This window comes from Stegodyphus dumicola, chromosome 2 (genome assembly GCF_044657685.1).
Source record: "Stegodyphus dumicola isolate Sdum_Otavi_A_Nest chromosome 2, ASM4465768v1".
In the NCBI taxonomy this organism is placed as follows: Eukaryota; Metazoa; Arthropoda; class Arachnida; order Araneae; family Eresidae; genus Stegodyphus; species Stegodyphus dumicola.
The window spans coordinates 8,131,985-8,145,526 of record NC_140769.1 but is presented as its reverse complement, the minus strand read 5'-3'; the positions used below and the strand labels follow the sequence as shown (position 1 = coordinate 8,145,526).

The 13,542-nt window shown below is 31.0% G+C and overlaps 1 pseudogene; it reads left to right on the top strand.

The window, feature by feature from the left end:
• Positions 1-771: 771 nt before the first annotated feature.
• Positions 772-1,632, top strand: LOC118186039 (ras-related protein Rap1 pseudogene; annotated as a pseudogene).
• Positions 1,633-13,542: the final 11,910 nt, after the last annotated feature.

Below are 13,542 nucleotides of genomic sequence, written 5' to 3'. Positions count from 1 at the left end.
TGTCTTAGAGTCTGATTCAGTAGACGTTCCTGAAGATGACGACGGTGAATTCGATAGTCAAGAAGCCACATTTCTGAAAGCAACAGATTCTGAAATTCCCGCCACCTTCAAGACATTCTAAATGAGAATAACTTTGCCAAATTTAGCTGTTGCTTGTGATAGAGGAAAAGTGTCGGATAGGTCAGCTACTGTCATTGGAGGTTTTACAGAAAATGAAAAATAGTGAGACTCTACAAATATTTACTAGATATCTTGAATCCCACTGACTTTAAAGAATTTATGATCTCATGAACTAAATTAAGCTTTTATTCTATAGTTTGCAAGGAAGGTTTCTTTTAATTTGACTGTCATAATCTTTGCTATAGCGTTTCCGTATACATGTATGTCTTGCAGCTGCGTTTATTCCGCAGCGTACTGGAGAAGAAGGATTACATGAAAACCAATTGTTGCTTTGAGAAAATCATAATAGGAGTGTATAAAAATAAAATATGGGTACAATGTTGTGTTTATGCATTTTTATTTTTTTAATGTAGCAAAGGCTATAAGCCTGAGCTAATTTTTCATTCAGAGTTTCATATGCATAATTTTAATGTCCTTCAAATGGGTATAAGATATTTGCATTTAACTTTATGTTAGCTTTTATATGTATTGCTTATTAGTATAAAAATTACACAAAACCTATTAAATCATTTAAAATTACAGCTTTATTTCATCACTAGTTCATTATAGTATACAGGCTGTTTTTTATGTTTTGCAGGTAAATATCCAAAATATCCAGAAAAACGAAGAATATTTATTATGTTTGTTTCTCGCAAACTATCAATTATGAATACGAAAGATATGGCAAAGGGGACAAACGATCATCTAAAAGTTGTAATTATGGGTGATGCTTGCGTAGGAAAAACTGCTATTGTCGAGCAGTTCCTCTATGAAAGGTGTCCCTTACACCACAAACCAACAATTGAGGATATGTACTACAGGAAATACGATATCTCAGGAACTAGTTTAACTTTAAATATACTTGATACGAGTGGATCCTACCAATTTACGGAGATGAAAAAGATGGCTATCAGAACCAGCGATGCTTTCATTTTGGTCTATTCAATTGACAACATGGAGACTTTTAATATGGTGTCAGATCTTAGGGACCTCATACTAGAGATTCGACAAGTGGAAGAACGTGTTCCCGTTGTGGTCGTTGGCAACAAAATTGATTTGAACAGCGCCAGAGCTGTGCCAAAGGACATTACAGAATCTATTGTTAACATAGACTGGAACTACGCTTTTGTGGAGTCTTCAGCAAAGGAAAATATCAATATCCTGCAAATCTTTAAAACTATGTTGACCCAGGTAGGTATTTCATTTGATCTGGAAGCAGCAGTGAAAAGACGAAGAAAATCTTTGCCAGTCCAGTCAACTTACCCCAAAATGGAACATACAGATGAAAAAAGACCGAGCTGTGTTATACAGTAAATTATTGTTCTTTATTTTTTAAAAAAAATTTTATAAAAATATTTACAGCTTTTATACATTAGAGGCAAAGAGAAATTTTTATTCTGCAGTTTTGCTTTTGTTTTTCTGAATCTATTTTTCCATCTTTATTTATAGTTTATAAAATTGCTATGAATGAATTTCGACGTTTTAGATTTTAATTTGAAAGAGTTATATAATGTGCTTTCAGTAAAAATGATGTAAAATAAATTTAAAAACTTTTTTTTTAATTTAAAACCTTTTTTTAATTTAAAACTCTTTTTAAATAAAAAAAATTATAACTTTGGCTAAAGATTTATATAATATTATTATTGTATCATTTCAGTTAAATGAAACATGGAGAAATAGAAACTGCATTGATAAGCATGTTTTATTTCAAAGTTTAATTCGTTTTAACAAAAGTTTAAACAGCTTAAAATTATTTTCAGCTTCTGCCTTCATTCTCCATGAAAGAATAAATAACCTAAGTTTATTAGTTGCAATGCTGTAATATCAGAAGTTGATAAATTTTTAAACATGCTTTTATTATGAAAAATTTAATATTTTGACTACAAAATTTGCTTTTGAAATGCATTTTATCTGCCAGTATTAGAACTAGTAATAATAGTAGTGTTTAAAAATTGGCAGTAATAACTAGCAGTAGTTTAGCTGAGAAGTGTGTGATAAATGTGACGTGAGCTTATTTCTTCTTTGATGTAGATTATTGCTACTACAGCATGTCATGAAGTAACATTTAATGTGTAAATTTTTACATTATTGGATAACAGTCACATAAATGCTTTCTATAATACCTTATTTTCTTTTCTAAGTTTCTTCTAATGAATCTGGAACCTAAATAAACTGATTGTTGAATCTTGTTTTCAATGTATTATTATTCCTGTAATTTTAACTGCCAGTATTAGAACTAGTAATAGTAGTAGTGTTTAAAAATTAGCAGTAATAACTAGCAGTAGTTTAGCTGAGAAGTGTGTGATAAATGTGAAGTGAGCTTATTTCTTCTTTGATGTAGGTTATTGCTACTATAGCATGTCATGAAGTAACATTTAATGTGTAAATTTTTACATTATTGGATGACATTCACATAAATGCTTTCTATAATACCTTATTGCATTTTTGAAGTTTCTTCTGCTGAATCTGAAACCTAAATAAACTGATTGTTGAATCTTGTTTTCAATGTATTATTGCTGTTAACACTTAACATAAAAGGGAAAGATCATGTAAATTTTTTCATCATACAACAACTTTTTCCGGCATAGTTTGAATTTAGACAAATAGTTTTGGGAAGCAAATGTTAAAGTTTGGCTGGTTCAGGTTTATCTATAACAGGTATTTTAATATTCATAAAAGTTAACAGCCCAGGTGGAAAAGTGGTTATTGATTCTGACTTCCGTACCGAAGAGCTCCGGTTCGAATCCCGAAAACTCGTGAATATAAATTGTATTTCCCTTCATAGGAAGTAACGGTGGTCGTCTAATAAGAGGCGTCGTAATAGAATGACCAGCGCTTCTGGTCTTAGTTGTGCCCAAAGCCTAAAATGGCTAGTGCCCACCATTAAAAAATATTCTTTTGCCCGACACTTACAAAAGTACTGTGCGTAATTGTAAAAACAAGTTTTTCTCTAATTTCTTAATTTATAATTTATGAAATTTGAGGTTACTAATTATAACTCTATCTTTTTTAAGGAATAACAGGATTTATCTGCGAAAGTGACAGCAACATTATATAAAAAAATCTCACTAAATTCGAAAGAGTCATATTTGACTCTTTCGAATATGACTCTTTCTGAATGAGTGACATCCCACTCCAGCCTTAAACCACAATGAAACCAACATCCTCCGCGTGAAAATTCACTTTAGTATAATTTTTTTCCCAACTGTTAAAAGTGTCACGTTCATTCTTTTAAGGCGTGGAGTACATCCTACGATCTTCGAGTGAAATGACACACTTCAGATAGTTTTATTTACTCTTTTAAGGTGTGATAAATTGTCTTATATAGGATGAAACCAGTGTATTGCAAATTGTTAGTAGGCATTTTCTGATTATGTTATTTTACTGGCTGAAGCATGATTTTAAGATTTAAGGCTTTTATTTCTGTTTCAAGAGTAGTCTTAAAAATAAATTTTGAACCTACAGTTACATGATTTTATATAGTTGGGTATATGGATGGAATCAAATTTTTCAATGAAAAATGCTATGAAGTATATATAATCAGTCACAAATTACAATTTTTAAATGGAAAAAAAAGATTAATTGCCTTTTTAATATTCATTTTCCGTTGGTGGACTTATTCATATATTATTAATAATTATTAGTATTAAATTATACTTTTCATTTAAAAAAAATCTTACTTGAGTTCCAGTCAGATAGCCATTTTAGCTCATATTTCACAATTGTTCAGCTTTATATGCAATATATAGATTCAAAAAATATGTTACCATAAAATATTCTCATGCTATTCTTTTTAACTTCACATATTACACGAATAATAGAGGAAAGATATGTCTGATATTTTATTTCAAAACGTAATATTTTTTAAATTATATACAGCTTAAAATCTTCATTTGACTTAACATTTTTACTCTAGAGAAAGTTATATGCATACGAAGTCCTGTACCTGGATCATTAGAAGTATATAAAAATGTATGTACAATTTTAGACTATGAATTGATTTTATATATGCTGATTCTTAGTTTCATATGTACAAAATTAAGTAAACTTTAAACACAAACTACTACTAAATAATCATAAAGAATTTCTAGGTGAAGCAACATGGATTAGATCACGTATGTAAGACAAAAACTTTAAACATTTTTCACAATTCTGCTGAAAACTCTTATGCACTTTATTTATTGTTTAAACCTGAATAGCAATCATTAAAATAACTGCAGAATTATAATAATTTCCATGAGCAAAGTAATTTAAATATAAATGAAAAGAAGTAATACATAAAAAACTCTTTATTAGGAAATATAATACTTACATATATATACATATATATATATAGAGAGAGAGAGAGAGAGAGAAAGGAATGCAAAGTAAAAAGCAGTTCAGTACATATTTAATATTTTCGTTCACTATATTTATATATTTTATATATAGTTTAAATTTCTTCTTCATTACTGTATTACATCACTTTCAATGCGCATGTATTTATACAGCGCATTACTTACATTACATACATGTGTAATTGCATTAATTCATTTAATATCCTATATAATGAAATGACTGAAAGTTGAATATGTTCCACAGAATTATGAAAACAAGCAGAACAAGTGATATATAAAAAAATTTAAAGTCAGTTCCTACTTAGGTCAACAAAGAAAAATTGTATTTTAGTTACCTTATTAACATTAACTCTTTTGTTCCTAATTTATGAAGCTGATGATGGTCTATAATTTCTCATTCTATCCATCTCTTGTAATGCTTTATTGCAAGGCAGTCCAGTTCTTCAATTAATATTCCATCTAATGATTTCACATGACTCAAGGCTACATATGCTTAACCTGCTACGAAAAGTTTTCGTCCTAGATATATTACTGCATAATCTACAGTGCTACCTCGCATCTTTATGTACTGTTGTGGCCCATGATAGCATTAAGGGTAGCATTTTTCGTTCACAGTACCGTAGCTGCGTTTTATATTATTTTTATATGATAAATGAATTGAGCTGTAATGCGAATAAAAACAGCATATCTTTCGTTCCGATAAACAAGAATAAATAAGTAAGAATTGACTTTGATATGGGAAAAAGCTGCATTAATATGAAGTGTCATCCGCTACAAGTTTAAAAAAATGTATTTGAACTTGAGTGAATGAATAAAAGGTATTTTATTAAATTTGAATTTTTGAACAAATATAACTGCAATGAAATTGAATTGAAAATTTTGAACAAAATACAGGGACACTGTGAGCTAATAGTAGGAATTTAATAAAAAATGTGAATCCACAAGTCCAGAATTCGATGTACACACTTTTGATCACATGGCGTACATCCACATAATAATCTAACTCTTGCCTCAATGATCAACATATCAATTAGTGGAGACCAATATTCTAGTGAAACTGATGAGAGACTGGAAAGCATTACACTTGTTATCTGGATGTGCCTTTAGACCAGGGTAGCATACATAAAACTTTTATATGTATGTATTATAAACTTGAACAATTTGTCAAATTCTATATTTATACTTCTATATGGCTTATATATAAATTTACTCAACTCCAAAAATACTCTAATCATTTATTGATACAAGTTGTAGATAAATTGCTTGAAAAATTATAATTATTTTAACAATTTTATTAATATTACAAAATCATGTTCCAGAAATCAACACTTAACATACTTCAAATACTTTCATAAATAGGATAATTTAAATGCAAAGTTAAAAACATTGATACATAAAAAAAGAACTTTTGCTAAAAATTAGATAAAAAGAAAGGTTTTTACATAATACGCTTTTTCAAAATAGGTGTAATAATTAATGCTATAGAAAGAGAAATATAATTTATGATATAATATCTCTGAATTAATAGATTAAATATTATACTTTATTAGAATCATTAACGACTTTTTTAGAATAATAAAAGCACGGAGTATGCAAAATAAATTAAAAAAGATAATGGTTTATACATTTGACAATTAAATTTACAGATTTCATTAATTAGGCGCCCAATGTTTTTATTATTCGCAACATACACTTGTAGACGAATTCTGTAAATTGAATCACTTTGTCTATTGTTTTCATTAAACTATATAATAAATTATTTCTTCTTTTATTGCCGCCCACCAGCGGCCGAGCGGTAAAGACGCTGGTAGTTCTGTTTGAATCCCGCGAACGGACCGGTTGCATGGGCGTTTTCATGGTTTTACCCATATGTAACGTGTATACGAACAGTTTGCCTTAGAAAGTCCTCCACGAAGGCATCCCTTCCTTTAGGCAGATAGCCCTCATGTGCTTTGCCATAATTGAATAACCAGTAACCTTCTTGCACTAATTACCATATTCACTTTAAATAAAAACGTTCTTGCATTAAAACTGTTTTTTAATTGTATTGCATTTTCAGCTTTTTAATCTCAACTACATATTATCAATGATGATATTTTTAGTCATTTATAAAACACAAGCAATAAATTATATGAAAACTTTTGAACAAGAAAAAATAACTGAATGTCATTCACAGAAAGAAGAAATCGCTTTGAATATTCAGTGGATGGCATAACATTGTTACAAGGAATATTTTACTTGCAGCTCAAATGAAAGTTGAATATCGCCAGTTTGATATTAACCCATTAACCTCCAAAACTACAAGGAATGCTTCGTTTCTCATGAAAATAATAAAAAATATTAAATTAAGCATTTATAACATAAATTTACATTGAAAATTTAAAAAGATAACGAATAAGACTACGAATGTTTAGTGAGTAGGATTGTACTCGTGTGATGTTTCTTTTGAGTGGAGCGCAGGATTACTTTTTAGCTGTATAACGTTTTATAAATCTACAAATCACTTTACTTGTAATTAATTTAATATTAAAATATACATTGTATTTCTTTTATAAACACAGATTATTTCAATTGAAAGATTCAAGCATGAAAAGCTTGATTACAATCATGATGTAGAGCTACATTACATACTTTGCATCTATAAACTGTCTGGCTATGGTACTCCTTACAATAAAGTCTTTTGTTATCAACGGACTTTACGATAAAATGTCTACTATCTCCATGCAATGGTTTTCGAATGCTGAATTTACTAGGACTTTCTGTTGCTGATCTATTTCTGGCTAATTCTACACTCTCAATGGGAGTTTGCAAAAGGAATAATGCATTCTCGCGTCTGAAATCTAAAAGAGACTTTATATTTCCAGTAGTAAAAAGTGGTGATATTTAGTAAGTTTAAATACGGTCTTACCTCATATAATTTATCAGTATTGTCAATTTGACTATTCTCAAATGCAAATTCTGCTTCATATTCCTGTACTGCAAACGTGATATCGATTCTCGTACAACAGGAACAGAAATGTCCTTATCAAAAAACCAATACATTTTTTCTTGAGGTAAAGAATAATATCCTGTAAGCAATAATATTCCAATAAATCTTCTCATATAGGCTTCAGATGCAATTGATTCTGTTTTTTTTTTTTTTTTTTTTTTTTTCTGAGCGTATATATTTGTCTGTTCAACGAGAAGAGAGTAAATGTCTAAGCCAAAACGAAAATCGAAAATCTGTGCACTACTTTTACCTTGTATTTTGTCTTTTATAATTTATCTTCTATCTCTTTCATGTTCTTCCTGAGACATAACTAACAGTTCCTTTTTTATCCACTTCAAGATTTCAATCTTCTGCTTTTTAAACTTTTTAGTATGACTATAACTGCTTTTAGAATGCTGAAACTTACTTCTTACCTGAATTTCGACTTCCCCAGCAATATCATTTGGTAAAATATCATTATCATTATTTAAAACATTGCCATTCAAACATTGCCACTAGTTTCTGCAATTTCTGGGGGAACAACAAAAATATCAGTTTCATTCTGGTCATTATTAACATTATCATCATCTGTTTCTTCATCTAAAAATCTTTGAAAGGCTTCTTTTAATGTAAGATACCTCGCTCTAGACATTTTTAAACAACCAGAACATCGAAAAGAATGAGTGAAAAAGCAGATTGACTACCTGTTTCCTGCTGACGTTGCGTCAGCGCAACACCTGTTTTCCCTTGCTTCCCAACACAAATATAAACATCTGACGGATGTAATGTTCTGATAAATGGTGACCTTGACTAAAAATAGATCACTCATAAAGACGGCGATTCTTCCGTTAAATATTTTCGGCAAAAATACCCGGTCGAAAATTTTGCTTAAATTTTACTTAAAGTATGAGATTAATTATTATAAACAAAATGATTGTTGAAGGAAAACATTTTTTACAGAAATAATCTTCATAATATTCCCTACATAAAATCATCTGCTGGTATAAAATATCTTAGGTAGTTGTATTTATATACGCGTTTGTTTTGACCGTTGCATCAACGCAACACCAGCGGCTAATGGGTTAAGTGCACCAAGAATGGCAAATTTTGTAATTAAGTGCATGAAATCGGCAAATTGAAAACGCTTTCGAATACAATACATTAAAGAAAATAAAATCGCTCTATTTTTATTTTTTTTTAACATTCTTGCTTTAAAAGAAGGCAAAATTTTGTTTCATAATCTGTGAAAATTTCAAAACTTTGTATCTGATACGTTTTGAGATGATGAAATCTTAAAATCATAAGCAGTCTAAAAAATAAAGCGATTTTCAAAAATTTGCCTAACAAGAAATTAAATTACAATTTTCATACAAGTTTCTTTGAAAAGATCTTTTCTGCTCTATCTGATGGTGCAGACAGATAAGCTTATTTATTAAATGAAGATGTATGCAAAATATTGTTTAAACATTAAATAAAAAATACCTGAATCAAATTGTAAAAAGGCGTTTCACCCCATAGCATTGTTATTGCATTCAGAAATTTTAATTGGTAATATATCTATTCAATTCATTAATGATCTTACATTTTGAGTAGAAGTAATTTCATAAATGATATTCTGAGCGAATAATACAGCAAATTAAGATAAGAGAAGACACAGCACAGAAGTTTACTATTATTACTATTAGGTACAGTAAACATATAAAATAAAGTTTAAACAATATCTTCCCGCACCTGTAGAATAAATGTCCGCTAATTTTGTATCCAGTGCGTCAGCCCTTTCAACCATTCTTGGAATTTTCTTGGAATTTCTTGTAATGTGAACATACATTAATTAAAAATTAATAAATGCGAAAAATCAATTGGCAAAGAATCCTTATTCGTAGTGAAATAGACGAAACTTTCTATCAAATTAAAAACAGAAATACGAATTTCCATTAATAAGTTCTTACCTTTTAATTTCACACTTAAATTTCGCAATGAGTTTTCAGATCTGTGTCCTCGTATTAAAACAATATTTGTAACACAAAACATTAAATATGTAATTTAAATCAAAATTTAGAAACTTAATTAATTACGAAAGATGTTACGTTCGTAAATTTCCTAAAGTCAATTAAGTAGCAGTGCCACACTACTATGGAGAAAGCTTCCAAAATAGCACAATGTTCACTATATAATATGAGCTTCGCGAGATAATAATTTCATCTTAAAATGTATTTCCAAATTTGTTTTTAATAAGAACCTTTCACGCGGTACCTAGCGTAAAGGTTTTTCACCAAAAATATTTTTCAGTTTATTTCCCTTGTATAAAATCGCATTAACGTACGATATGATCGAAAACATTTCCTAATTCTACTTATCAGAATTGTTTGCATTTGTGAAAAACGAGGCATGCCTATAAAAAGAGTATTTTATAAGAAGAAATAATAACTCCTTTTTGAGTGAAACTATCGTCATGTAAATGTTGTCATTACAACATCTTGTCATTACTTGTGTACTCCATAGGACACAGTTTGTAGTCAAACTTCCTGTCTATTTAGGGCACGTCATGTTTTCCAAGCAGGTTAAAAGAAATGCAAGTCCTGATACATGAACTGTTTAAATCAATAGTTAAAAAAATCTGATAAGTATTAAAAGAATTATTTTCTTACATTTTATAATAATTCAGTTTCAAGTTTTAAATAATATTAAAACAAGTATCGTTTTTTATTCCCTTCCAGAAGTATTCATGGAGAGTTAAGTACATGGAAATCATCACCAATATTTAACGTGTTTCACAATTAAATTAAAAGTTGCTCTAATTTGAGATAAACCGAATAGAGCATTAATTATAAATTGATTCGGATTTTCGATTTAAAAGATGCCTAAGAACCTAAAAAAATATCTCATATTTAAGAAAGTATTTTAGGAAAAAGCTCTGTAAATAGAAAGGAAATAATGCGTAATTTTAATATTGTGGCGTTTTTCTTTTCTGACAGCAGTTGTTACGTTATTTTCTTCCTTCATGTTCCTTCACGGAGTTCGTAGATTTGGAGTGAATAACGACGACACTTGATGAAGTATCGAAACACACTTTATTTATCAATATTAATCAGGACAGCTCCAAAACACTTTTACAGTAGTCAAAGTTCTATTATGAACACGCTGACACGATCAGCAACACAGCCTTCAGGTTATCAGGCTATCACGGTGGAGACAGCTCAACTGCAAAGCACCAGAGTACAGCTTCCGACTCTGCTCGGTCGTTCTCGGAACTCCACGTACTCTCTAGACCCTCCATAAACAACTCGCGATGCACTCGACGACACACAGCACGGCTCCCCCGACTCTTCGGTTTAGTCGTTCCCGGACCTCAACACGCTCTCTCGACGATGCACTAACCGCGATACACTAAGACTCCTTCGGTGAACTCGACGACCCACTCGTCACTCGTTGCCCGGCTGTCAATTCGATCGACTCCGCAGGGATTGACTCGCTAGACGAGACACCAAATCAATACTAACTAACTCTCCGCGTACCAGCAGGGCTTATATAGCTTTTGAATGGTGTTCGAGAACATTCTGGGCTAAACCGGTAGGAAGTCGCTCCAGAAGGTTCTCCATCCGTCCATGACATATCGCCATGTGCCACTGTTGTGTAGCGAATTTAATTTAATTAAGTGATTCATGAAAATCAAAATTTTAATTTGTAATTATTCAAAATATGAGCTACACAAGTTTGGTATATTCTTTTGGCCTATTAATTCTAGTGTAATATATTTTGGCTTTCCGAGTTTACGCGAACTGCGTCGTCCATCTTGTGCACGCAAACAATGGATAGGTGATTTTTTTTCACGTAATAAACTCAGTTTTTCATGTCAAAAATTAATTTGATTTCTTAGTATTTAATATCATTAGTTTCAGAAAATTAGCTCTTTAATTTGGCATAACTTTTGTTTTTCTAACTTTAATTGCATTTCAGTTATGAGCTTTAATTAGTAAATTTTCCTTCGTTTGCTTGTGTTTTAGTTAAAGGGGGATGAAATGCCCTCTTTCCGGTTGAAAAGTCACTTTTTGCGAGTTTCAGCGTTCTTTCGTTGGGACCCCTTGCAGGGTTGTTGAAATTCCTAATTTTCCCCTGTCACAGGTGGTGTTTATTTGGCGAGGGTTTGGCGACATAGAATTTCCGTTGAGGTTTCAAAGTAGTGGATTTGGCGAGTTTGATAACATGAGGGTATGTTGTTCCAACTATTTTAACTTTCGGCGAAGAGTGGGTTGTGCCAACTTGGCAGTCCGGCGTCCTCCCTTTTAACGGGTTGTTTTGGGGGTCGAGCTCCCTTTTTGACACGTCTTCTGCTTTCTTTTGAATTCCTTTCGGGGCTGCATCGGCAGCAGATTCTGCCGAGAAAATGCTTTTCATAACCGATCATGTTACGGGCCTCGTGCCTCTGCGCCTTGAGCGCGGGCCCTGGTTTACGGGTATCTTTGTCTATACCTAGGTCTTCGTAGCAACATTATATATTTTTTTTGGTTTGCGTTTACATTAAAGTTCTCAAGAAATTAAATGCTGAAAATCGTCTTCTAGAAAGATGTCTCTACTGTCTCTACCATAGAAATGCTTCATTAGTTTTTTTTGGCTTCATCAGATGTCTCTACTGTCTCTACCATAGAAATGCTTCATTAGTTTTTTTGGCTTCATCCAACACCCGCTTCTTCTTTGAACTTAGAAGTCGACTCGCCTATTCCACCGAATGATTCCTGAGCTGAAAGTTTCTCCTTGCTGACGGCTGTCGTCTCCAAGTCCTGGACTGTATTTCAAATTTTCATCCAAGATGGTATCTTCCTTGTTCATCCTGAATAAATTAGTAAACCTTTCGGCTCCCGTGATAACCTCCATATAATCGACGAACTCTCTTATCCTGTTACTCGCTGCCGGCTTTACTCCTGAACTTCCAGGGACAATTTTGTTTCGGATGGTTAGATTTTGCCTGCTGTTCAGCAACTGTTTACCTCAGATAAGTTACATTTTTTTTCATGTTTTCTTTCCCGGTTAGATAAAGTTTAATGAATTCAGCAGTTAAATGATTGAATTAATTGATGAGTTGAGCATTAAATTTTTTTTTGTAGTAGACCAAGTTAACCTAACTATATAGAAATCATTTTTTTTTTTGTGTGTCGATTAAGTAAAGTATTAAATTCACGAAGGATTTAATTTTTTTCATTATTGTAACTTAACTTAATTGTAAAGGAAAAATTAGTTCTTCTTGTAATTATGTAATTCAACTTTGGAGTGCCTGTTTGGTGAGGATTGATTTGTAATATCTTGTTTGAGCCTCTCTGCTACTCTCAGGGATTAACTTTTGGTAGGATCGTTATAGTGTAATTACCTAACATTTATCCGGTTAATCACTACTTTAATAAACAAATGAAAAAAAATTTAAATTATTATGTGCAATAACTATTTTATTTTTGTTGGATGGTATTGAGTGCAATAATATGTCTTCTGTATTGATTATTCTGTGTGAAGTGGAAGGTGTAACTTGTTAAAATTTGTATTTTTTTTTCTCCCCGGGGAGGATACTGTTCATTAATTTATAGTTTATTTCTGGTATGTTTACATCATTGCTATAGTAACTATAATAGAAATTCTAAAGACTAATGTTAAGAAATAATTACTCAGTAATAGTTTGATTTGTAAAACAATAGTACTGGTGTGTTGAATATATTTTGATTTTCCAAGTAAATAGATATATATATATTAATTGCAATAAGAGTTAAATAAATAAATAAGTTTTTCTAGATCATTCAATGGTTAAATTTATTTTGTGTGCTCATGATTTTTACCAGTCTTTACTCAAATGGATTTTAGGGTTATTCCGAAATAAACACAACGCAATTAGAACAGGTTATTGATACTGGAATGTTATGGTAGGAAAGAGTATTCTGGTGTTATGGTCAATCGTAGGATACCTTTTGGTAACGTAGGAAAATTTAGAAGGTAAAAATTCAAAAAAATTAAAAAAAAACACCATAACAATTTATTGATGCCATTCAAAAAAAAAAAAAAAAAAAAAAAAAAAACATAACACCACATTCTCGCCAA